Genomic DNA, 24,744 nt, shown 5'->3' with positions numbered 1-24,744 from the left:
CACTAACAAACAATGTGCCCTATCGAGCGATTTGAAGATAGTGTCTCTAAATGTTAAAGGTCTTAATCACCCCGTGAAAAGACGTAAGGACTTAGAGTATTTAGCCAAGACAAAAAGTGACATTGTGTTGTTACAAGAGACAAAGCTTTCTGAGGATGACATTAACCTCATTAAATGTAACTGGATTTCGCAAATGGCATGCTCTCCAGCTGATAAGAAGAAATGAGGTGTCATTACCTTGATTTCGAGATCTGCTAACATAACGCTAGAATCCTCTGCACACGACAATGAAGGTCGTTTTTTGATCACTCACTTGAGGAGAGGCGAGGATTTATTACATGTGGTCAATATTTATGGGCCTAACACGGATGACCCCTCCTTTTGGTCCAGCGTTTCAGACAGGTTAGATAGTATACCCCAGGAAGATCTTATAGTAATGGCAGGAGACTTCAATCTACCCCTGGATCCGATAATTGACAGGCAGTCTAACTGCCATTATCAACCCACGAGCTCACACGCAATACTCACAACTATTTGCTCTAAACTTAATCTCAAAGATCCCTGGAGACTCCAGCACCCAGACACAAGGGATTACACTTTCTATTCGGCCCCTCACAGCTCGTACACGAGGATTGACTATATCCTTGTCTCTGGGGCATACACCTGCCTCATAGAGTCTACTGATATAGCCCCAATGTTGATTTCTGATCATTCTTGCATTTCTCTTAAATTAACGGGAAGTCACAAGGAACAAACTCCCAAAAGATGGCGGTTTAACAACGATGTTTTGTCAGACCCTGCGGACAGAGAGATGATTGCGGAGGCCATTACAGACTATCTTAGTCATAACAAGGTGACTGATACTAATATAAATATATACTGGGATGCATTGAAGGCCACTGTAAGGGGGCTAGTCATTGCAATAAAAACAAAAATAAATAAACGCCTGAACCAAGGACTACTCCAGCTAGAACGAGAGATTAGAGATTTAGAGACTGCCCACATTGCTTCCTTAAATGATGCTACTCTATTGCTGACTTTGACACAGAAGAAATATGAGTACAATAAGATATTAAGTGAACGCGCGGGGGTGTGGATTAATAAATTTAAAGCTCTGAATTTATGTGAGGCCAACAAGGCAGGGAAACTTTTAGCTTCATATCTTAAACATAGACAAAACCAACATGTCATCTCTTCAATCAAAGATGCTAATAATCAAACTCATACGACACATAATGGCATTCTCAGTACTTTTAAACAATTTTATCAAGACCTGCATTTAAATAATCAGACTTTTGACAGTGAGAGGTGCACTGTTTTCCTCCATGATCTTAATCTGCCACAACTCTCAGAAGTGGATTCGGCCATGTTAGGTATGGAAATCAATAGCTCGGAGATAGAAAAGACGGTCAGGTCCTTGAAAGAGAATAAAGCGCCAGGACCAGATGGCTTCACGGCATCCTTCTATAAATCCTTTTTAGCTCAATTAGGTCCTACTATGAAACAGGTTTTTAACCATAGTGCCACCACAGGACACACGCCTGGCTCTATGTCCGAAGCTAACATTGTCGTTATCCCCAAGGATGGGAAAGACCATGTATATCCAAAAAATTATAGACCTATTTTGCTTATAAATGTTGATTGTAAAATATATGCCAAAATTCTTGCGGTTAGGCTAAATTCGGTCCTTCATAAATTGATAAGCAATTCCCAGGTGGGGTTTCTCCGGAACCGTTTATCCAATGATAACACACGTCTGTTATGCCATGTATTAGAAAATGCTGCAACTAAAAGTGAGCCCTCTGTTGCCATCACGTTAGATGCCGAGAAGACCTTCGACAGAGTCTCTTGGGCGTTCTTGGAACGTTGCTTGCATTTCTTTAATTTGGGTAATGATTTTATTAAAATGGTTATGTCACTATACCTAAAACCGACTGGCCGTATAGCTGTTAATGGGTCACTTTCGGAGGCCTTCCCTCTTTATCAGGGTACCAGACAGGGATGCCCTTTATCTCTATCACTTTTTCTCTTGGCATTGGAGCCTCTTCTTCAGGCCATCAAACTCAACACAGATATTACAGGAGTCGATATCAATAGCGTACGAGTCAAATTGGCCGCATATGCGGATGATATTTTGATAGTTACAGAACGCCCGGATTCCTCAATTACAGCCCTGATGGACACGATAGCATCATATTCTATACACTCCGGGTATAAACTCAATAGAGACAAATCGGAAGTTAAACCATTAAACGTGTTTTTCACTAGCGATATGTTGGGGGACTCTGGGTTAACATGGCAATCGGGTTATATTAAATACTTGGGGATTGAATTTGGAAACAACATTATGGACACCCTGTATCAAAATGAGAAGGTGCTTCTAGAGAAAATTAAGAAACTTTTGGATGCCTGGTCCCCAAAATTTATCACGTGGTGGGGGAGAATTGAGACTGTCAAGATGATGGTTACCCCTTTAGTTAATTACCTCATAAGTATGCTTCCACTTATGTTAACTGACTCCTTTCATCATAAATTAGATACTATTTTAACATCCTTCCTTTGGCGCGGGAAAAAAGCCAGAATTAGCATTCGAAAATTGCGGCTCGATAAGACGCTGGGAGACGTTAACCTGGCTGACTTTCGTCTCTACCAATACGCCTTTCTGGCGAAACAAGGCCTACTTTGGGTTTCTCCTCCTGGTAACTTTATACCAGTGTGGTTGGAAGTGGAAAGGGCTCTCCTCAATAATATACACCACCTGTCGATTCTCACTGCCAATCGTCTTGTCGCCACCCACTCTAGGTCCATCTTTAAGAACACTAAATTAGCTCTCTTGAAAATAGATAGGACCATGGAAGTCAGTATGAAGGGCTCCAACATGGAATCGCTTTGGCTAAACTCCAAAATCCTCTATAATGGTAAACCACTATTCTTTGACTCCTGGTGCAAAAAAGGTATTTTTTTTTCTCCATCAATTGGAAAATACTGCATTCCCATTGACGTTCAGGGAACTTCAAACTAGATATCAATTAGCTGATATTGAATTTTATAATTTCCTGAAAGTGAGGGCTGCCATTGCGAAATCCAGACTGTCCCCTAGTTCCCCATCGTTGCCCACATTTGTAACAAAACTTAATAGGCTTGTCCATCAGGTCTCCCAGATCTACAAACTTTTGCGTCCAAAATCCTCAAAGCTTAATACTAAGGTAGTTGATTACTGGAACTTGCTTTCGTCTACTCAGTTAACCGAAGATTCGTGGTCCTCATTATGGAGTTCAGTCTCACGCAATAAGATTTCCCCAGTTCTATCTCAAACTAAATTCTGGCTATTACACAAGGCTTTTTGGACACCGGCTAGGCTGTTTTCCATGGGGATCCGGGAGGATGACATGTGTTGGAATTGTAATCAGGGCAGGGCAGAGGAGATTTGGCTCACCTTATTTTACACTGTCCTGTAGTGAATCCCTTCTGGGATAGGGTCTGCCGACCGTGGTAACTGCTTTTTTACAGGAGGTTATCAGTCGGAGGATGACCGAGCTCTTCTTGATCTATTGTTGATTTCTGCAGTTAAAATGGTACTCACCAATTGGAAAGATACTAGCAAGGCCTCTTACAATTGCTGGATGAACTGGGTCATACACCTCAGGGGGGCAGACAACATTGTCTTGCAACATTCGCCTTGGAAATCCTCAACGAGGAGTATATGGTCTACCCTGGACGAATACTTTGCCTCTCATAAGCCGCCATGAACTCTTTATTTTGAATGATAATTCCTATGTGGGCTTTACATTTATGAAAATTGTGCTTGCCGGATACTTACTGTATTAAGCTATGTTAAGTATGGGGCTCGAGGCGCTGGACAGTCTCTTCTCTCTTTTCTCTTCCCCTTCTGGTTTTCCTTTCCTCTTTCCTTTACTCATTCTATCTTTCCATCCTTTCTTGAGCTGGTGATTAAGAGGTTATTTCACTGTCAAGATGAACATCTATTGCCAGTAATTGCTTTATGATCAGTTGAAATACCATTTCATGTACATTGTGGTACTCGACCATGTTACCAGCTCCTGTTATGATTCTACAGAAAATTTAATAAAGATAATTTGAAATAAAAAAAACTTTATTCAGCACCGAGACCTATAAATACCTGTTGAGTAAGCCCCACAAAAGACATCCAGTGTTCAGTGATACACATGTGATCAGTGGCTTGACAACTGATCCACATGTCAGTCGCCAGGTGGATCATGTGAACAGCACTCTGCTGCAAATCTTGTCCAACCAATTGCAATACATCGTGATAAAGCACTGGAACAGCAACCCTGTCAAAATAGATTCTGCTGGGAACCTTCCTTTTTGTGCAGATGGCCGCCACAAATTCTAAAAAACCTACTCCTTCCACAAAAGAAAAGGGAAGAGGTTCAGCGCTAACATTTTAGCCATCTTCCCACTGTACAAACATGCCGTTGGGTGGTTGCGTTCATAGGGCCTCTCCTATTTAAACATGCCCGTGATAGTAGCCTGGATTTTTTCTTTTGTGGTGCCACTGACATAATTTCTGGAGAGAATCAGGAGTTGGTAGACTCAATGTGCGTCTTGGGGCAATTAATGTATGCTGTTGCTGTGGTGTCTCCATCTGACTCTTATGCTAATGTGAGGTTGCTAAGGTGAGTGATACTGGTGCAGTGCTGGGGGCAGGGCTGCTTTGCGTAAGGAGCATTTCACCCTTATCTTCCTCATCAACTTCACCTCCCATCACGACTAGAGCTGATTCCCCTCTCTCATCACGACCACCACCTGAAGCAATTTTTTAAGGCATGCCTCCCACCGGATTGCACAGTGTTTTTTCATATGGGTTGTTTGGCTTCCAGGACCATAGTGTGAACCAGGCTTAATTCGACAAGCATGAAAAATGGAGCATATTGCAATGTTATCAAAATGTCCCAAACTGAGGAGGTGAACTTTTTCAGTGAGCCACTGGTGCCACTATCAATGCCCAATGTTAGATTTGGGGGTCTCTAGTTGGCAGAGGTAGGTACCTTTGACCAAATAGGGACCCTTGCGTCTAGTCAGGGTAAGGAGCTACACTCCTAAAATAACCCCTGCTCACACCCTTTTGGTAGCTTGGCATGAGTAGGCAGGCTTATCTCAGAGGCAGTGTGTAAAGCATTTGTGAACACATACAGTAATACAGTGACAACACTACAGATGGACACCACACAGGTTGTATTATCAAAATAAGAATTTTTTATATAGACTTATCACAAGACCAAATGACAAAAATCCACAATACTGTACTCAAAAATAGACTTTAAATGGTAGGAAATAGCCCAGTTCTCTTAAGATTGTAAATGTGGCACTTTTCTCTCAAAGTACCTTGGATGCATAACGCAAAGCAAACAAAAGGGTGACAGGGAAGGTGATGTGTCGCTTTCTTACACTCAGGGGAGTGGATGCGTTGGTTCATTACTGCTGTGCAGGGGAGTTGATGCTCGCTTCCTTACTGTGTGGGGAGGTGATACGTCGGTTTCTTACTGCTCTCCGGTGCGATGCGATAAAATGGCGTCTTGGTTACGATGCGACAACGTTGATGCAATGAGTGCATGCCCGACGGCCGTGCAGGGACTCAATGATCTTCTGAGCCGCGACAGGCCCTGTGACACACTTCTCCGGTGATGCGACGGCGACCTCTGCGGCAGCGGCATGCTTCTCCGGTGATGCGATGCGCTTCGGTGATGAGATGGCAGCAGCAGCGGCACGCTTCTTTGGCGATGCGACGGCAACTGCTGCGTCGGCGACACGCTTCTCATCGTTGAGTCGCGCTTCCAGCTTCCAGTGATGCACAGTCTCTCAGAAGGCCCAGCACAACAGCAGACACTTCAATTCCCAGCAAGGGAATTCAGGGGGGAGCTGGTTGGTGAAGTCTTGTATCCCTGAGACTTCAGGCCCTTGGAGATTCTTCTTCAACTTGATGAAAAGCACAAGCAGTCCTCTTCTCTTTTCTTTGGCAATAAAGAAACCACTGCAGGCCAACCCCTAAACACACAGCACAGGGGTAGTCTCCTCCTTCAGCTTCCTGGTTCTTCTCCTCAGCAAAGGTTTGTCTTGATTCCCAGAAGTGATCTAAAGTTCTGGGGTCTGGGTCCCCCTTTTTATATACCAAAATCCCTTGTCTCTTAAGGCACAGAGTGTCTGTACCTAGTCCAACCCAGTTCTGTGCAGTCCTTGAGCACTTTGTTTACAGGACTCCTTCTTTCCTTTGACAGTGTGGGCCAAGGTCATCAGACACACCACAGGAGTTGGAGCCAGCATTGTGAAAGGTAGGCACAGCCATTATTCATACCCAGCTGCTACTCCTCCCACCACTCTACATGCAGATAGGTCTATTCAGCCCTGTGCTGACTCACCCTGTCTCCTGGAGCCCCCCAGCCCCTGTCACTCATAAACCAGACAAGGAATACACAACCTAGCAGCGGCAGGATTGGATAGTTAGGCAAGAAAATACCTACTTTCTTAAAGTGGTATTTTCAAACAAAGAATGTTAAAACCAACTTCACTAAAAGATGTATTTTATCATTCTGAGTTCAGGCATACTAAACCCGAATTTCTACCATGTTCCCTGGGTCAGTTAGGATTATAAGGTGTTATAATCAAACTGCCCATTCTGGCCTATGGGGACAGGTAGCCTTGCAATAGTGAAATATGAAAATGGCTGTAATTCACGATTAGGACATGCCACACACATCAGGGCATGTCCTACCTTTTACATACAATGCACCCTGCCCTTGGGCCTACCTTAGGGGTGGCTAGCATGTAGAAAAGGGAAGGTTTAGGGACTGGCAAGTGGGTGCACTTGCCAAGTCAACATGGCAGTACCAGACTCCACACAGGCTCTGTAATGGGAGGCCTGAGACACACTTTACAAGCTGCTCCGGTGGGTGGCACAATCAGCGCTGCAAGCCCACCAGCAGCATTTGATTTACATGCCCTGGGCACACGCAGTGCACTGTACTAGGGTCTGAAAGGTAAACCAAATAAGCCAATCATGGAGTCACTAATCCATACATCCATTTAACATAGGGAGCACTTGCACTGTGGCACTGAATAGCAGTGGCACAGTGCCCAAAGCATCTAAAACCAGCAAATACATCAGAGGCAACAGCAACAAATGGAAGGGAGACCCACGCCAATGGTGCCAGGTCTAACACGAGAACTGGAGGTAGGAGGGTGTGTCCCAAATGCAAAAATACCAGTTCCAAAGGGGCAGATTCTGCGAAGCTGCCCGTTTGGGAACAGTTTTTAGGTTGATGCATGTTGCCCAAAGTCCGTATTCTGTTTATATAGATCTGACCTCAAATACCGTTGCTTCAGAAGTGAAATTGTACCTGTCATCCCTGCATGTGCAGATGCTAGGCCCTCATGTGCTGCTATGATTTTTTTTTTTTTAAATAGCCTTTTATTCATTTTTGAAACAAAAGGAAACAAACAATCGGCATTTGCAATGACTTAAAAAGCAGACATGGTTGAGTATGACAGTTCATTAAGGTTACAGAATTTTACATGGGAGTCAGCACTACAATATATCAAATATTCACGGAGACATTGGGTCATCATCAGGAGGAACAGTAGGTGCAACACAGATATCTCCCCTATATGAGTTCCACTTGGCCCAAACTCGAGACCATTTCTGAGGGCAACCATGTGCTACATACACAGTCTTCTCCCGGATCATGCACCAGTCCATATTGCGCTTCCACATTGTGGTAGTCGGGGGTGCCGAACCTCCCCATAATTGAGCAATGTCCCTCTTGGCCACCGTGGCACCAAGCGCAGCCCACAGCTTCTCCGCTCCTACCAAGTCCGTGGGCTCCCACACATTAAGCAAACATCTTTTGACCTCAGGGCTAACGGGTTTGTGCAGGACTTCACTCATGACACTATGGATTCCTTTCCACTATCCCTGGATGTATTCACATTCCCAAAGAATATGCATGAATGTGGCCACCTGTCCACAGTGACGCCTACAGTTTATACTGTCACCACGCCCCATACGGGCCAACTGCGGCCCTGTAATATAAATCCTACGTAGAATTTTCAGTTGTATTAAGCGGAGACGTGCAGAGATCGCTACCTCTTTGGGGGAGGCCACCACTTCTATCCAGTCTTCGTCATCTAATAGGAGGCCGTCTCCCTCCCATGACTCATGCAATTTAACTAGGGGATCTGGTGCGTTGTTGACAAGTTTCTTATAGGTCAAGGAGATGGCTTTCAGAGGGACAAGCCCATCCAGTAACCTATCTTCTAGTTGGGAGGAATCAGGGAGGGTGGACCCCTCACTAATGGCGGTGGTCAGGGCATGACAGATCTGGAGATAGTGGAAAAACTCTCTATCCGCAAGTTCATAGTGTTGTTTCAGCTGGTCAAAACTGAGCACTCGACCCTTCACCCACAGGTCACCCACCCGATAAATGCCAATGAGGTCCCACTTATCGAAACCTTTAGAGGAGTGAAGACCACCCAGCTGAACTGTGTCCTGCAGGGGGGTTGCAAGTGTCAATCTACGCTCCCATCCTAAACTTTTGTTAACTGCATGCCACACCTGGACCGAGTGGAACATTGGCCCAGTCAGGTGCAGGGTCTTAGGATTAGAATAAAGGGCTCGGTTGTATATCCGCCCGGTAGTAGCCATCTATGGCATATCCCGGATCTCCAAGGGTCCGATACAACCCTGGTTGATGGCAGCGAGGTGGGCTGCCCAGTAATATCTTTTAACGTCAGGAAGGCTAATACCGCCATCATACCAATTGAGGGTTAACTTATGGAGCGCAATTCTGGGACACCCATCCCATAGTAGCTGCCTCTGTAGGCCTTCAATCTCTCTAAAGTAACGCGCTGGGACTGGAACTGGGTAGTTCTGAAGGGCAGAAAGGAAACGGGGGAGGGACATCATCTTAAAGAGAGCGGCACGCCCGAGCAGTGAGAGTGGAAGTGCCCTCCAGGCGGCAACATCATGTCGCAGGCGCGGGAGCAGGTTTCTGTCATACCGGAGCCGTGCGTCAGCTGTGACATAAATCCCCAAATATTGGAAACCATCGGACACTACTTGTATTGGACAGTCTCTAGGAAGAGACGGGGCCCGCCAGACAGGAGATAGAGGAGAGATTTCCCCCAGTTGATAAGTAGCCCGAGAATCTACCGAAGAATGTAAAGATGTCTAAGACACATCTGAGCGATTTGGTGGGGGAAGCCAAATAAAGCAGAATGTCATCTGCGTAAAGGGAGATGCGATCCTCCCAATCCGCCGACCAACGCAAACCTCTAACAGACAAGTCACGCCGGATCGAGGCGGCCAAAGGCTCCAAGTATAGGGCAAAGAGCAGGGGCGTCAATGGGCATCCCTGCCTAGTGCCCCGACCGAGAATGAAGGACCCAGATCGTTTGTTGTTAACCACCACTTGTGCTAGAGGGGCGGAGTAAAGGAGCCTGACCCATGAGATGAACTGCGGGCCAAATCTGAATTTAGAAAGTACTGCAAACAGGTAGGGCCATTCAATAGTGTCAAAGGCCATCGAAGCATCCAAAGATAAAATGACGGCATCCTCCTTTATAGTGCCGGCCCACTCTATCACTCCATGGACACGTCTCAGATTTAGAGAAGTGTTGCGATGGGGCATAAAGCCAGACTGATCGGGGTGCACAAGGGAACCAAGCACTCATGATAGGTGGGCGGCCAAAAGCTTAGAAAGTATTTTAGGTTCGGTATTAATCAGGGAGATGGGTCGATAAGATGAGCACCTGTCCTTCGGTTTTCCGTCCTTTGGGATGACTACTATCAACGCCAGCCGTTGGTCGGGCGGCAGCTCTCCTGCCTCTCTGCCATCCTCGAACATGGCACGCAGATGCGGGGCCAACCTGTCTGGACACATTTTGTAAAGCTCAATGTGTAACCCATTAGGTTTAAGAGCCCTGATTGCTTGAGTAATTTCATCATTAGTCATGGCGCTGTCTAAGTAGCTCCGATCACCTTCCGATAGGGACAGGAGACTGCAGTCTTTGAGGAGATCAGCTGAGTCTGCCTCCCCAAGGGATGACTGTGACTTATATACCACTGTGTAATGTGCAGCAAATTCGTCGGCGATAAGAACCGGGTCTGTGACCCTCATGTCCGAGTCGGTCGTGAGTTTAGGCACCATGCGGCTAGCACGCTCCCTCTTATCCAGCCAGGCGAGTAGTTTCCCAGCTTTGTCCCCCCATTCATACACTCTACCGTCTCTCTCTTTACCCCAGGACTTAGCACGCTCAGTGGCAAGAGCCTTATATCCGTCCATTTTTAATCGCAAAAGATGTTCAGCGTCTGGGGTACCCTCCCTCCCCACTTCTGCCTCCTTTCAACCGCCTTGAGCTCCTTGGAGTTCTCCTTCTGGATCCCAGCCACCAGAGAGAGTGCAGCCCCCCGAACGACAGATTTATATGCCTCCCACAGCGTCTGTGGGGAATCCACCAAACCCAGATTCTCACAAAAACAATGATCAATCACCTTCTGTAGTTCCTTGCGAACCGATGGGTCATGGAGGAGCCAGGGATTGACAGGTGCCACCATATCAATTTGTTGGTCTCCCAGCACCAGTCTGGTCCACATCGGGGAGTGGTCAGATATGCCCCTCACCAGATGGTGGACCTCATGTAAATGGAGTAGTTGAGAGGCAGGCAAGAGCAAATAGTCAATGCGAGAGGAGCTATGATGGGCTCCACAGAAGAAAGTGTATTGCAAGTCCCCAGGGTGGAAGGCCCTCTAGGCATCAGATAGGCCGAATGCCTCGATGAAGTCAGGAAGCCAACTAAGGGAGGGCCCCATAGCATGTGGGGGCCGACGATCCAACTCCCCAGATGACAAAGCGTTGAAGTCACCTCCCGCCAGGAGAAGGTCCTCTGTCAAAGAAAGGAGTAAAGTTCCCAGATCAGTAAATGATTGAGCCTGCAGTCCTGGAGGGATATATACCAATACCTGGGTCACTGTTCTCCCTTCCCACTGACTAGTGAGTGCAACATACCTCCCACGTTCATCAGTATGCGTAGATTGGGGTGAGAAGGGAAAGGAAGTTTTAGCCATAATGCCTACTCCCCGAGACCCACTGGTAAATCCCGAGTGGGCTATGAGCCTGTATCCCCATCTGTTCAGGGCTTTACACATATTTCCAACCAGATACGTTTCCTGAAGGAGGACCACGTCCGGTGAGTGCCGTTTAATATACTGTAGAACTACAGTGCATTTTACCTTGTCTCCCAGCCCATTGACGTTCCAACTAAGTAAAGTGAAACTTTTGTCCCAGTGTGGTCCCATGGTGAAGTGCTAGAGTGGGGTCATATCCATGACCCCAAGTAAAGATGACACCATATCCAAAGCCATGAGCATCATTAAAGCCGATAAAACTACAAAGAACAACCCCATCCCCTCAACCCTGGTTCCAACTCCCCCTCCCTGCCTCCCTGCATCACAGGCAAAAACCAGCCCAACAACAAACTGCGCAGAGTGCCTGTCGCCCCAAGAACACCAACACAAATTAAATGCGGGGAATAAGGACCCGCCCGCCCGACCACCCCCCGACAAAAGAAAAGAGAACACAATGCATTAGTCCTGATCAAGGAGACCACCCCCGGGCAGCAGTATAGGATATACATTCAGTAGCGCCAGTATGCCCAAGTCTACGGTGGAGTACCCCCCGCATGTCCCACAGCCAGTACCTCTAGAGCACATGTGAGCCCCATCATATAGTTAGACTACTTTCAGGCCAACTTAACACAAGTGTCAATAATCACCAGGCTCAGCGCGGGGAGTGGTCCCTGGCGTCTCTCCAGCCCTCCAGCCAGTCCGCTGCCACCTCTGGATTATCAAAAAGCCAGGCCTTCCCATTTGCCTCTATTCTGAGCTTGACGGGAAAAAGCATGGAATATTTCAGCCCTTTATCCCTCAAAGTTTTTTTAACAGCCAGAAATGACCGTCGTTGTCTCTGGACAGCCTGGGTGAAATCCGGATTTTTTTTTACAGTTGAATTCTCATACTTGAGAGGCGGTGAGTTTCTGGCATGCTGCAATATCACATCCCGGTCCCTGAAGTTCAGACGTCTCGCCAAGATGGGCCGGGGAGGACCCCCCGGTTTTGGGCGACCTCCCGGGACACGATGCGCTCGTTCCACCACAAAGAACTTCGAGAGGCCCTGGGGCTGGAGATGGTTGAGCACCAGATCTTCAACGAACAGGTCCGGCGTCTGCCCCTCCGACTTTTCCGGAACACCTACGATGCGGACGTTGTTCCTTCGCGAGCGCCCTTCGTATTCATCCAGCTTATCGACCGCAAACATTTAGAAGGTGTGCAAGGCCTGGACCTCGGTCTGTAGTTGCGATATGTCATCCACCAGACTCTGAGCAGTTATCTCCAACTGTTTGACCTTTTGATGGGTTTTTGCAAGATCAGCTCTGATCAAAGTCATTTCCACCGTGATGGTGTCGGTGCGCTGCTCCATAGAGGTGCGCACCCCTGCTATGGCCTCCATTACATCTTTCAGGGACAGTTCAGGGAGCGCGCTCTCCAACCCTCCAGTGGATACCTGCCGGGCAGGGTGATTGGCGGCGGGGCTCTTGGGGCAAGTATACCTGTCCAACTTGTTCTGCTGCGTCACCTTCGTGCCCCTGCCAGTTGCCATTGCGTACTCCACCAAGGGCCCCAGCAGTGTATATGAGCACTCAACCACAGGGCCCCCCACAGAGGCAGTCACAGGGGGTTTAGCAACAAATAAGGGGAGGTTTGAGTTCCTCACCAATTGCACGATGGTATGCAGGTGCCTAGTGGGTGCTCCAGGGAGTCAACGGCCACAGGTCACCGGGCCCAGACACTCCTCCGGTGGTCGCACTAGGCCTCTTGCGATATGCCCACTCCGGTCCCCACTGGCAGTATTCGGCCTCCCTCAGTCGAACTCATCCGAGCTGGGCCGCGATCAGCAAGTTTTCGAGGACAAAGAATCCAACGCTGCACCTTTCGCTGCTGAGTCCGGGGTGGGCCGCCTCCAAAGGCGCTGAAGAAAGGCAGTCAGTGGACCCAGTTCACGGACCAGGCCGCAAGCCACGATCTTGGGTTGGCGCATGCCCGCCTCTCGAGTCAAGACCGGTGGCACCAGTAATCACTGCGGACCGTGGCCTCACTCTGTTCAGAGGCCGCTACTTGTTGCCGGCTGTATTCCGCTCTCTCACCACCACCGGAGACGGAAGGCAGACCGGGGGGGTCACAGCACCCGGGGCAGTCAATCTCCACTGCAGGACTCGGATTATTGAGGCCGATAGAGGGGTTTTCGGGTCAGGCGGTGCGGAGCTCTCCTACAACGCGGCCATCACACAGTCGTGTGTAACTACGCCCCCCCATGTGCTACTATGATTAAACCTAACCTGCGATCTGCATTTGGTATTACTCTATCCCCCACTCCTGGAATATGAGTAAATGGTATGTTGTGTGCACTCAATTTGTAGGAGTACTTTGCTGGAAAGCCTTTTGGCAAGTTGGTGTCATCACGTGCATTGTTGACAGCCATCATAATGTCTCTATCTATCCTCATACTAAACCGAGTAATCCCAACGACAGCAGCAGCAGTTTGCACTGTTGCTTTTGAGGCTTCATCAGCCATGGAATTACCGGCAACGTGCATTCCTAGTCACATTGCTGACTCAAGGTGTGAATCACATGAGTCCATGGCAAACATTCTTTCAGCTTAGCTACCTATCCCCAAAGTGTTTTGTGTTTCATGGAGTTCCCTTTGGAATCTCTAAATCCATTCAGGCTTCAGCAGTGTAGATACTCATTGTAAGACTGAACACGATAATATGAATCACACACTATGAGTGTGGGGAATCTGGGATCTGTGTTCTCTAGTGCCAGAATTAGAGCTCTGAGTTCTGACAACTGTGCTGTGCAATTGCCTAATGACTGTGTATAGGTATTTTCAGGGTGGAATTCTCCATCCTGGATTCTACCCTTAATGCTGCTGAGTAATGCTGTTTCATCCCAATGGCAGGCTATGCAGAACCATCAGTATAGATCAAATAATAATACTGATCAAGAGGCATGACTTCATTAGGCAGGGGGTTTTCATTTTCATACTGCAATGTATGCTTGTGTTTGTAGTGTAGTGTCAAATCTGTAGTCTACATCTGTTGCGGTGAGAGAGTTGGCCCACTGTATCCATCTTAGATGTAATGCGTTTGCATTGGGAATGCTGGCATTTGTGACAGCCTCTAAGGCCTGCACCGGAGTCACGACAATAATATGTTTTCCCTGAGCCAATGCTCTCTCTCTCTCTCACCACAACAGTCTGTACCACCGTCAAGATCCTTTCTGTTGGTACAAAAAGCTTTTCTGCATTGGTGTATAAATGTGATTTATATGCAATTGGTACAGTGTCACCTTCATTGAATTTACATAGGTACACCCCAATAACCCTGCAATTATACGGATCACCAGGTTTGTTGTGCTTACATGTTTGTGTAGGTGTTTTGAAGGTAGCATATCAGCTTGCACTGAACATAGTATTTGTGTGTGTTCAGTTGTTCAGTGTCTGCTTGTGACGTATCAAGTTGTACAACGGTTTAACCCGTTCTGCCCAATGTGGAATGAAAGTTCTGACAAAACTTAGGTATCCCAATATGGATTGAAGTTTCTTCAATTTGCTTCGTGGTTGTAAGAGCGCACACAGAAGTGTGTCAGCAGGCTTTTCCCTTCACTTGACAGCTCATTTCCCAATAATAGGACGGTGAGGTGGGCTATTTTTGATTTCTTAAAATTAAATGTATACTTCATGTGAGCAAATCCTAGAACTATGCGATCTGCTCTTGTCAAGTGTGTAGAAAGGTCATCATCCATCAAATATGTCATCGACATTGTAGAGTGCCTGGCCGTCAAATTCTTGAAGAAGTTTTGTTACACATGCTGAGAACACTCCAGGGCTATTCTTTCACGCTCTGGGGCAAATGACAGAACTGTTTCTGAGATCCAAGTGCACTAAATGCATTCAAATACCTGCCTTCAGGTGCTATATTTTGGCACGAAAATCCATTTGAGATATCTAATGTAGTTTTGTATTTTTTACGCGCTATATTGTTCATTAGTGCCATGCTGTGCGTGTTCTGTACAGCGAATGTACATATAGCTGTGCTTAGATGTCTTAGATGTCTGTTATTCATAGGAGAGGTGCAACTTTCTATTAGACTCTACTATTCAAGTTGTGTGAGGATCTCTCTAATCAGGTATTTAGCCTAATGTTTGATGGGTATTATCTTTGAGGTTGTGGGGTCGACATCACTGGTATTATGTAATAGGGCGAACCATCATCCCAACCCACATGGTTGCAGTATAACGCAGGATCTAGCTCTAGCGCCCACTCCTTGGCATGTGAATGTTTTACTGAGTCTGGAACGAGGTCAGAGAAGGCAGATAAAATTACTGTTACTCTCTCTGGGCAATTTATCACAAATTCAGGTTGGCAATCCTTTTCAGTCAAGAGAATATCGCAGCCGAATGCCAAATTCTCCCCAAAACAGAACAATAATATATCTCGGTACGCCCCTCTCCAGTTGGAGTTGGAAACAATGTTTTGACTGTTTAGACTCGTATTCCTTTTTTATTATGTAGTCAGATGAGCGTTGTTAATACTTCTTTGGTTTCACATACTCCTCTGATCTGCGATCTGACCGACCACCTTTCTCCGAGCGTTTTTTGGATGACTCCTGAAAGGAACTAGATGAACATGTTTCAGTATCCTGATACCTGTCAGGCATTTTAATATTAACATGGTTACGCAGATTATAGCCCTTGTTAGTGGTCTCATGTTGAGGAGAACCGCCCGTGACTCAGTCTTTTCTTTAGTTTTCTTATTATCCTACATTTTCTTTGAAGAGTCGGGCGCTTGCTTAGAGTTATCCTTTTCAGAATTACTCTTAATCTGTGGTTTACAAGTTCTGGCTCCCAAATTATCTCTACCCACTGTTGCATACGTTTCTTCGATAAATTTAGGTAATTAGCGCTCCTGTTCTCCCGGAGCCAAATCCCGAAAGCTCTGGCATATAGCCAACGCTGCTGCCTCCCCTTTAATTTTACTTAACATAATGGCCGATACTGCAGAAAAAATTCCCATCACTTTCATCCCCAAATCCAGGGCAGGGTCTGCCCCGTACTAATTTTGGATCTGTTTAACCACCTCTTGCAAAACAGCTAATGAAGGTGTAATGAGTTCTGATATATACTGCAGCAAATATTGTACCCCATGTGGTGCTGTCAGCCCCACAGGCTAGCATATTGTAAAAATCCTGTGCTTTTCTTGGGGTCTCCTCTGGGGAAATACTGCTTCAAGCTGATTTGCTTTTTGTGCAATCCAGAACGCAATTTCCTCCTGTATGACGGGAGCTTTACCCATGACTGCATTGATTGTTTTTGGGCTTGTGACAGATGTGACCAATTGTGGTTGTGCAGCTTGAGCAGCCCTAGCAGGATTTACTGTAATTGTTCACATAACAAACAATGTCAGACTCCTATATATTCTGACTAGACTATTATGTTCTCCAAATTGTGGTACTGTTTTATTAGCTATGTTGGTATGTGGTTTGTAACCGGCTAAGACTGACCATGTTGCTCCCTCATTACTAAGGGGACCTAGTCTAACTTCTTCTGTAGTGTGTGATAGGGTGCCTTCTAACCAATTTTGATGTTCTTGGTATGGTAATGGTATATCTAGAGCTTTGTGAGCTGCATTGTTTCTTGGAACTTCACTGGCAGTGTAAGTGTGAAACAATCATGAGCGTTTGTTTGTTGCTGGGAATGTAACCCACAAATGGAATACCTCTGTCTGAAATGCTTCATGAGCCTCAAACACGATGGTAACGCCATCACTCTAAGTGTGAGATCATATTGATGCACATCCTGAGTAACTTCATTTCTGCAGTTTCAGGTATGCTTAGTGCTGCTGGTTCAGCCATAAGAACATGTTGAAATCAGAGAGTGTACCACTACGGGGTGATCCTTTGAAAGGTTCAAGCTTGTACAACCTACATCCAATACATAGGTTTTACCAACTCAGCTGAGGAGGATTTTGCCCTCTCACCAAGGATGTCTCCTGTTAAGAGGTGAGTAGGGGTCTTAGGGTATGCAAAAAAAACTACGCAGGCAATCCATTAAATAAGAAACTAAGCTAAAACGATGGTGAGGCCATGCCATATGGCGTGTACCTCTCTGGTAAAACTGTGCATTTGTTGGACAACATAAACATCAGGAATGTGCCAGACTGATTCCGTGCACACCCTCAGGATATGTTGGCCTATAGCTCTGCTAGCTCACAGTGCACCATCTGCACCCCTCACCTTACAGGGTAACAGATGTGTGTGCAACCTCAGAACATGACAATGCAGATAACCAAGGAATTTGTGGTAACACATCCAGAACCATTTTGTTTGGCTGCTCACCCACACCCAAAGAAATACACAAGGAATAATCAGCAAGGTTTTTCAATATTTATTGAAACATTGTGATTCTTGTATAGGATACTTGTGCTGCGAGATTCAGTAGACTAAAACAGAACAGCGTAATTAGCATTATGACAATATTGAAAAAAGATTGCCAATTCCATCATTGTGCTATAGCAGTGAATACATGCGGGCACATAATTACTCTGTTCTGGTTTAATCCTACCTCGCACTGCCTAATCTAGTTTTGCCTAGAGTGGGTGATCTGCGAAATCCATACTGGGTGGCCTAACTCCCTATGGATATCCGTCATTCAGCAATCCCATAGTGTCAGCAAAATGTTCCTTTGCCCAACAATGCGGTGATGATGTCTATTATTAAACATCTCCCATGCTGCCTTGTCGAAACCCCAGTTCAGGCCGCTACTGTTTATTCTATTATGATAGCTCTGTCGCCTCATGGACAACAATAAGACAACAACATTTGTGCAGTGAACTTTATTTCTTGTTCAAAATGTTCACGGTGTTATGAAAATGTAAGCAGTGTAGTTTCAGAGAACATTATCCTGCACAGCACACAAGCAAATGGATGTCAAATGTCACTGTGTAAGAAATAAGGCAACTTGAGAAACCTGATTCTGTGAAATGGTGGTGTTTCTGAACAGGCCTAACCAAAACCATGTGGCACTGGTGGGGGAAAAAACAGCCAAAATAGTTTTCCCCCATTGTAGTGCTCCTAGCTGCATAGGCTAAAATGCTTTACTGAACTTTAATAAAGCCTAACATTTGATTGGAAGTAGCTTGTTACTTAATTCAAAGTATCAAAATAATAGTTAAAATATTTCCAGCTGCTTGCCAAGGTTGGATTTATTATAACTATTGCAGGAAAGTAGTTTTAGAACTTTCTATCCTGAAGTTACCTAAATCAGCCCTGTAGCAGCCTCTTCTGATTGGCCATCCTCTGTCAGCCTGAGCCAACCGCTCCCTGAGTAGGTATGAAGAGGTCTGGAGTTGAAAGAATACAATAATTTGGTGGCGCTAGATTTGTTTCTTGGAGAATACAGGGACAGGAAGGGGAATGTGAAGATAAACTGAACTTCAAAAGTAGACAGACAGATGTCACAGGACCCAGGCCAGCCCCCACTTCCTGGATCCCCAGCTAGATGGGAGCCCCCCTAATTAGATTTACGAGAGGGGCTGGAAGGGGAGTGTAGGGAAATTTTAAACACGCTAGTGGGTTGGGTTAGCCAGACTTGCACTCTAATGAGAGAATTTCTTCATTTTGAATTTTGGAGAACTGTGCATTTTGGATCAAAAATATGCCATACTTCCCAGGAAGTGTTCATAGCAGAGTGTGTCAAATTGAACCCCATTGGTCGGGGTGTCTCCCCCCTCTTGTCAGGCCAGAATGAGGACTAAATATGGGAGACCTGCAGGAGCCCCTCAGATCCCTGCCTAAAACATCTGGAGAAGAAGGACTAACCTGCTAAACCCTTGGTCTGCACGACAGACATTGCACTCAAAAGGACTGCACCTGCTGTACTCTCAAGGCTCCACACAAGAAAGGACTATACCTGTCTTAAAGGAAAAGGAGTTGACTCCTTGAGCAGCAACAGGTAGAAAAGTGCTGGAAGAATCCACCTGTAGCCTCCACTGAAAGGACTATCCCAATGACCAGCTTCCCCTGGATTTTCCTGGACTGACCAGGTGCATTGTGGGGGATTGATAACTTGGCCCCAAGAGGCAAATCACAGCTTATGAACTCTTGGCTGGTGCTGCTGGACACTTTTTGATCCTCAGGAAACCTTTCAAAAGAAGATGTGAAAGTTTGGGAATTTTTACAAAGTGTTGGTGAAAACTCCAGAACAAGACCGGCATTGACAATGATAGTCAAGCCGACAATGTCAAACCGTGACTCAGTGTAACTGCACTTGTTTGTCCCACTTAAAGCTCTGGAGCTCTTCACCATTGAGCCTGAGGATAAAGACTTCCCAGGGCTCACCAAGGCATTGAGCTGCAGCAGGCTTCCACCATCAACGCAAACTCCAGAATTGAGGAGGGGTTTCGATGTCCAGAGAAAAAGCTCCAAAAGACTAAGTGCGAATGTAAAATTTTGACCTGGACCTACCACTTAACGTATCCGACTTGTGGTTGGCCTGAAACTTTTACAGCCATCAACCCAACATCATGTATGACTGCAGAAGCACCATTATATGTTCACACAAACATCATTTGTGACCATACACCTCATCACAGAACCACACAGTCACATTCACATGCCCACACCTAGCAACATACACTTATTTAACCAACATCAGATCAGGTACAACCACCAATCTATACCCAGATTCACCTTTATTTATCGGCAAACCTACCTCCATACATCCAAACACACACTATATGCTCACAACAACAATAATGCAGCAGCGAACACACCATGATACCCAAATACAATGACCGTAATGCACCCACCTTGCCTCCATTTGCCAATGCCGTAAAGTGTAACTGCAAGAACTTCCACACAATTATACATTCTTTTATTCACATACAAATGTAATTAGCAATTTTCTCAAACACATTACATTGCAAGCTAACTCACGTAATACTAGAGGTGACAGAGCCACCATCACTTAACCACACAGCAAGAATTTTACATCAACACAATTCGCATCATAAAGAAAACACACGGTTGTACACACAAAAAAACTACCAACATACTCCATCATTATATACCGGTATGATGACTATCATGCACCCACAAAGTACCAACTTTACATGCTCTACAGGGTTACTTCAAAACCTTTCTCACTTTATCATTAAACTTTTATCACAACTATACAACAATATATTACACTCTGACATGAAAAAAACACAAGGGTAATAAATTGTGTTTGACTTATTACAATGGACTGGGGTCACAAGGTGAAGATATAACTTAACTTGGGCATTTAACCATGCTAGTGTTTGGCATGTAATTTTAGATATTTTTAAGGTAATTTAGATAACCATGCCACATAATTCTAGTAACCCTGACAATAATACCGCTATGCATAATGATTTGGGGTATTGGAGCTCCATATTCAACGGGAAAGAGTTGACTTGTTTCACGGTTCCCTGTGAAATATGAGTTGTTATCTAGTTTACATTTTGTACAATTATGTCTATCTATCTATCTATCTATCTATCTATCTATCTATCTATCTATCTATCTATCTATCTATCTATCTATCTATCTATCTATCTATCTATCTATCTATCTATCTATCTATCTATCTATCTATCTATCTATCTATCTATCTATCTATCTACTATCTATCCACACACACACACACACACAAGCATATACATATAATATACATATATATGTACATACACACACACACATCTATATAGATATATATACATACTGATCAGAATGACTCCAAATTCATCAGGAAGCTAGACCTAGGTCCAAAGATTGTGATTTTATTTTATTTGGTGTAAATCCATTCAGTAGTGTTTGAGCAATTAAGGATCAAAATAATTGTTTATATGGACAGTTGGACAAGTGAGAGTCTCCAAAACTCTTGCAGGAGTGCCAATATAAAAATAAAGTGTTCTGATTGTCCCAGGGAGTTTTACTTCCCTTGGGCCATCTCACTCCTGCAAGAGTCAGACTACAGCAAGAGCGAGCACTCTGATTGGATTTGCTTGGCCGAAACATTTTTAAATCTCCTACCGAGTAAGAGCAAACACCAAGTCCACTACTAGTTGGCAGGAACTTCAAAAATGCTCCCGCCCGCCAGGAGCGGACTTTACATCTGTTTCTCTAACTGCAGTGATGTGAGCAGGGAAGAAAATCTAAATATGGCTCCCTCTAGCATTATTAGCTGATACCTGCAGATGGGAGCAATGCTGGCTCCTGCTGAATGCGGGGAGCTGGCTGGGGTCACACAGGCCTTGGGGTTCCCTACACCGCCCCCAAAGTCTATGTGGTAGGCTCCTTGGGAGCAGCCACCTCTTGTTACTCCGGGGGATGGGGTCCTCGGGTAGAGAATGGCTAGAGGAGGGGGCAGTGTGCCACCTCAGTATGGTGCTGGCCCAAATAAATGGGTCCCCGTCACCAAAATAGGCCTGGAGAGGAGGGTAGCGTGCCCTTCTCCCCTTTATTATGTTTCCAGGCCCGGGGTTGGGATCCCCGGGTCCAAAATGGGTGCAGGGAGGGGGCTGCCTGCCCCCTCCTCCTTTAATAAGTTGCCAGGCCCTGGGTTATGGGGTCCCTGAGGCTGAAATCTGCTCAGGGAGGGGGGACCCTATGCCCTCCTCCCCATAAAATGGCACTGGACCCCGGGTAATGGGGTCCCCAGGGCCAACATTAGCCTGGAAAGGGGGCCGCATGCCCCCTCCCCAAGCAAGCACTCAAGGCCCCAGGTGAAGGACTCCCTGGGTCCAAACCTGGGCCAGGGAGGGGGCCTCATGGCCCCACTCCACTCTCTCAAACAAGCATGCCAAGTCCTGGAATGGGAATAAAAGAGTGTTCCTGGGGCATTGGGGTTCCCAAGGACTAACACGGCTTGGGGAGGGTGTCCACACCGCCCCCTTTCCTTTATTTAAATAAGTAGTGCTGGGGGATGGAGTCCCCAGGGCTAGAGCCAATGGCCAACTGCAATGCTTGGGGTCAGGCCCTGCAACCAACCCCACCTCACCCTCGCATGTCCAAAGGCTGTGCATGTCGGTGGGTTGCATTTGCATATGGTAATTAAGTATTACTTCAAGTTAAAAAAACTTTTTAATTCACTGAAAAAAACAAGGTTAAATTAACAATGTCATTAGGTGTGATAATAGGATCTGTTTTGTTTTTACAACCTTAGAAATTAATTGAAAAAAACAAAGGCTAAAGTGATGTTCTATGTAGGTTGATTTGTCAGTTACAAGATTATCATTTTGATCTAAAAAACACACAGAAATTCCTCAGTTATAAATAACTAGCACTCCCGCCGCGCACTGCTTCTGACCTCACATGTGACATCACTCATGGCATGTTCTATGACATCATTTATGACATCACTGATGACATCTCAAATGACATTGCCCATTGAAAGCCAGCGTAAAACTGTTTCTTGAAAATGAAAAGAGCTGTTTGGTGAGTGAGAAATTTAAGTGAGTTCCCAGAAGGAAATACAATGCTGTCATCTGTAATATACATGATGAATCTCATGACGATGATTTTGTAAGAGGGTAGGAGGAAGCTGATTTTGATGCTTTTAAACTGGTGGACTTCCGGAAATTATATGGATATTGTTTGCTTAATCCTTGCAGATTGAAGTCAGATTGGTTGCATTATTTCATCACAAAAAGTCTCAGCACAAAAAAATAGGACAGTCCTATCTTTTTACATGCAGAGACTTTGCACTTGTGAAGATACTACTCGGAAAATACCTTTGTTACTAGTAAACAATCATAAATTTACTTAAAAGTGTACATATACCTTTGTGAAGCTGGCTCAATATTGCAAAGCTTAAGGGTGCACCACCTTTTGCTAAAAACAGTTGACAGTTTTTTTTCTACAAGAGATCTTGTAAGAGAATTTCATTGCTCTACTGAATATACATTCATTTCTGACCTAAGTACATCCAGAACATCAATCAATAGACAAAGAAGGAGAGTCTTTTCGGCAATCTCCCAATGCAGCGAGGGAGAGCCGCCGCCCGCCTACACGCTGCCAAAGGAGATGCAGGAACAAGCTCCCAGACCCCCATCAATGAAGGTCTAGGGGAAAAGAAGAGCCAGCGAGGAGCCAGCAGTGCCAGGAAGGTGAAGGGGAAGGAGGGAAGGGGGCCTGCTCAGCGTAGAAAGAACGATTCTCCGGGAGGACCGCAGCCGGTTAGCTCTCAACAAGCCAGGTGGCAGCAGTGCTGTTCCAGTGCAGCGTGCAATACAAGTTGTAAGCTGGCTGGGATCTTTTCAGAGCTAGCTGGAGTGCTCCATGCAAGCAGCCATGGTAGGGGACAAGGAAGCTTTCTCCACCAGGAGGTAGGAATATGCAATCATTATTTCATAAAGGAGGCACAGAAAGATGAGGGTCTCCTCTGTACTATAGGGTACTGGCAGTTTCCCCTGCCTATGGGGAGGGGCAACCGCTAACAGAATAGGACTGCCAATCCTGCAGGTAAAATCTGCAGGTACAACTTGCACACCAGGTAAGCTGCAGCTATATCTGAAGTGGGACCTGTGTTTGCGCCTCCTCCCCAAGTGTTAGTTCCTGAAGTTAGAGCCTCTATTAAGAAGTAGAGCACATTTCCCAGTCATGGAGCAGAAGAGAAGGACCCCGTTGTTAACTCAAAGAGAGAGTGAGGCATGCTGTTGCAGCAAAGAGTCCTCAAGGGAGGGATGGGGGGTGAGTGCCCCAATCCAAATAAAAGATCACTCCCTCACTAAATACTTATTACAAGGTCTTTGCGTCCCTGGGAGTTCTTTGTGGGGAGAGAGGTACTGGGGTAAGATTCAGTTGTCACTACTCCAGTATGCATAAGAATGTTAGTGACATAGGTGACAAAATAAGGTCTGGCCTGCTCCTTGAGGTCTATAAAGACTTAACAGATAACTTAAATAGTCCAGCCTCAGTTCCTACGTCCAATGGGTTTGAAGTCCTTGCACCCCTGATGAGTCCATCTCATGGGTGGGGGGAGTCCTCCCAGCAGGAGAGGGTTGCAGGGAGTACTCCCAGGATGGACCCACAGGAGTCTTTGGCTGCTATTCTTTGGGACTAAAGGAAGAGATGAGGACCAGTTCCAAGATCTTGGAACAAAATCAGGCAGATATCCAAGGCTCCTGTGCTGCTTTAACTCAGAAGCTTGAAGAGGTGGCTACTCATACCGCAGTTCTGGAGCAGGAGGTGACTACCCTGCAGCAAGACTACTAAGAATACTGCTGGTGTAAATCAACTGTCTAAGCCAAGTAAGGGGGTCAAGGAAGATCTAGAAAGGCATGAAAATCACTCATACAGAAATAATCTTAGACTCCTCAATGTCCCTGAATCCGCGGAAGGTTCGGATATCAAGGCATTTGTAATTTCGCTGTTGCAGGGTACAGCTCTGAAAAATAGGCCAGATATCGATCTTGCCTCTGAGATTCAACATGTGCACCGGGATCCTTTTAAAAGAAATCCCCAGAGGCAAAAACCGAGGAAAATTTTAATTTTCGTTCATGCACAGTTAAGGAGATGATTTTGACTGCTGCATTAAGGGAAGGCTCGTATCCTACTGGTACTAATTCATTC

This window comes from Triturus cristatus, chromosome 6 (genome assembly GCF_964204655.1).
Source record: "Triturus cristatus chromosome 6, aTriCri1.1, whole genome shotgun sequence".
NCBI lineage: Eukaryota > Metazoa > Chordata > Amphibia > Caudata > Salamandridae > Triturus > Triturus cristatus.
This window is presented reverse-complemented; position numbering follows the sequence as displayed.